At 53.7% G+C, this 3,140-nt stretch overlaps 1 long non-coding RNA gene across 1 annotated transcript; it reads left to right on the forward strand.

Moving 5' to 3' along the window:
- The first annotated feature begins 457 nt into the window (after positions 1-457).
- On the forward strand, positions 458-1,257 carry LOC141970766 (uncharacterized). The gene is made up of 3 exons (XR_012635223.1): positions 458-584; positions 966-1,043; positions 1,186-1,257. It is a non-coding gene; the product is annotated as an uncharacterized LOC141970766 (long non-coding RNA).
- Positions 1,258-3,140: the final 1,883 nt, after the last annotated feature.

Genomic DNA, 3,140 nt, shown 5'->3' on the forward strand with positions numbered 1-3,140 from the left:
ATCCTTGCACAGATTCAGTCTTTCCTCCAGGAATGTTTGATAATGCAGCGCACACCGCTGAGATCACCCTTCTGGCAAGTGCCTGCTGTGGTATGAGACCCAGTCATCTGGCAGCACGTTGCTTACTGCAGTCTCCAAGGCAACCCTCCATGCTGTTCTCCTTTGGAAGGTCTGTGTATTCGTAAAGAAGCTGTCATCCTTACTGTAAGTGCAGCAGATGTGGAAGGTTTTACCTGTGCCAATGAACTCTAGACCAGGACGCTGTTGTTCTGAGGCGTGATGCTGCCTTGGGCATAGCGTTTCCTGCTGAAAGATGATGTCTGTCTGCTTGTTGTGTCACAAAATGTCTTTCTCTCCTGCTAGTTCCCCTCTCTGGGTGCTCTCCAAGCCCATGGCTAGGTCTGTAGCCAGCTGTGCTGGCATGAAGAGGCTGGGCTGCCACGAGGATGGCCAGAGATCTCTGCTGAGACGAAGCCTCGCAGCGCTGGCATGTGCCACAGAAAGAATTCATTCTAGATGAGGGGTCCCAAGGTGGATTTACTAGTCCTGCAGCTGTTTGTGGCGCAAAACCACGAGTGGTCCTGGTAAGGAAACAACTGAGCTGCAGCTCAGGCTGTCGTGTCCTGTAATGGCTTCTCTGGATGTCTCTTGAGCAGAAGCTGCTGGTTGTATTGCTCTGGAGGAGCAGCCACACTCTGTTGTAGCTGTGTAACCTGGCAGTTCAGAGGGGCAATTACCTGCCTCCATAAACAAGTCCTCTGGACTGCTCTAAGAGAGGCTGTACATCAGGTAGGATGGATGCTTTGTCTTCTGACTAGACCTAATAAATTCTTGATGCTGGATGGAAACGAGCTCCATCAGTGCAATGCTGACTACTGCTAAAGCTCAGTCTAGAACCACAAAGCTTGAGATTTGTGTTGTCTCCTGCAGCTTACCGAGAGGCTGCTCTTATGTTCCCTATTCAGGTTCGTCTATTGGTAGTACAGAAATAGGGGTCTGGCGTTTTCTTGTCCCTGAGGGGATTGTACTTTGGGGTGAGCAAGGTAGGTGAAAAACGCTGCATGCTTTTTGTGTGAAAGAGCCCCCCGCTAGGCTGTATATGGTCCAGAGACCAGAGGACTCTGGACAGCTTCATCTGCTTAAAAATGGGCATTTAATGGGCATTCTTGATCTTATGGTCATCAGTGTGTGGTGAGAGACTTCCATCTCTTTGGAGACAGCCAAAGCCACTGTCTCGGAGCAGCTGAACCATCCGCCAGCTGGAGTTAAATGAGGTGACGGTAAGAGCTGGCTGAGCCAGAGCATCTCGTGTTCCCTGTGGGTGACAGTGTGCTCCTGAATTATAGAAGCTGCTGTCATTCTAGTCCCCCACTGTGAGCCCTGGGAGGGAAAGTGCTGGATTAGGTGCAAGCTCTGCTTCGCTGCACAGGTGGTTTGCTTGTCTGCTCCGTGTTGAGTGGCAGCTGCTGGGAACCTGCTCCCCTGGAGCTTTCCTGCTGCCTTTCTGCTCGAGTCTGTGCTCCCAGACCTGGGCAGACCCTCCACCCAGCACACCTCAGTCCCCACTTTGCTCCCTCGACCCTGGGTTTCTCCCGAGAACGTCTGCCAGCTGCCCCAGGCAGTCGGGGTGGCAGCTGTGTTAGGCCAGATGCTGTCCAGGAGCTCTGTGGCGGCTGCTGTGTCTGTAAATAGCGTCACCTGATGTTCCCCGAGGGGGGGAGGAAAGGTGTTTTCTTCTTGCTATCGGGGGGGATGCTGCAACACTCACAAGACAGGAGATGGGAGCTGCTTCGCCCAGTGCATCCAGGGTCTGGGCCTGGGGAGGGAGGGAGGAACCTGCCCCTTCCGGGCTGCAGAGCCCAGTTTAGCAGCACAGTCTAGACTGGAGTTGCTGGGCAGAGAAACCAAGTGGGGCCGAGGCATTTGGCACTTAGTGAGCCTTCAGCCATGATAAGATAAGAGTTTAAGTAACTGTGAGGTAGAAGGCCTGCCTAGTGGATTGAGATCATTGTTGTTGAAGGATGTTATGGAGACAATCCGCTTACAATCTTGGCTGCTGTGCTGGATTTAATTTTTTTTTTTTTTTTTTTTTCCCCTGCTCATCTCCCCATCAGCAAGCTGGGGAATACGTGTGGGAAACAAATCAGTAGACAGACAGTGGCATGTGAAGTGATTCTCCCTGCTGGCACAGATGTGATGGCAAAGCAACACAAGTGGTGATTTGAAGGCCAAAGATAACTTGCTGCTTTCTTGCTTGCAAGCCCTAAAATGGCTTTGAGGAAGGAGGGGAGAACCTGAGCCTACTAGTTTGTGAGGGATGTTGGATGCTGCACAGCTGCTTTTTGATCTAAATGCTTTCTGCAAAGCTCGTAAGTAGTCGGGTGTACAGGATAGTGTTAGGGCACGTGGTAGTGCTTACTGGTGGGCAGGCACGTGTGTTTGTGTGTGAAAGGCTGTTGTCTCCCAGATAAAGACAAGCAAAAGGTCTGTAGTGTTTTCCCCCCATTTCAGCTCTACCTGGGCAACGTGCAGGTTCCCCATCCCCTCTGGGTTTGCTGTGCACATGCTGGGCAAGAAGGAAGAGAGGTCACCCCTAAACCTTCTGTGCTCAGTTGTAGGAGTGAGCAAGCACCGGGTGTAAAGGACACAATCCAGTATGGCAGTGGGGCTGGTCTTTGCGAGCACAAAGATTACTGGGTTCAGTTCTGGGCAAAACCTCACCCCAAAAAGGCCACTGAATGACTCGAGCGTGTCCAGAGAAGGGCAACGGAGCTGGGGCAGGGTCTGGAGCACAGGTCTGCTGGGGAGCGGCTGGGGGAACTGGGGGGGTTCAGTCTGGAGAAGAGGAGGCTGAGGGGAGACCTCCTGGCCCTCTGCAACTCCCTGCCAGGAGGGGGCAGAGAGGGGGGATGAGTCTCTGGAGCCAAGGAGCCAGCGCCAGGCCCCGAGGGAATGGCCTCAAGCTGCCCAGGGCAGGGTCAGGCTGGCTCTGAGGAAGGATTTCTGTGCAGAAGGGGCTGTTGGGCGTTGGAATGGGCTGCCCAGGGCAGGGGGGGAGTCCCCGGGATCCCTGGAGGGGTTGAAGAGTCGGGCTGAGCCAGCGCTGAGGGATCTGGGGGAGTTGGGAACGGTCAGAGTGA

Source organism: Athene noctua, chromosome 26 (genome assembly GCF_965140245.1).
Source record: "Athene noctua chromosome 26, bAthNoc1.hap1.1, whole genome shotgun sequence".
NCBI classification, from domain to species: Eukaryota; Metazoa; Chordata; class Aves; order Strigiformes; family Strigidae; genus Athene; species Athene noctua.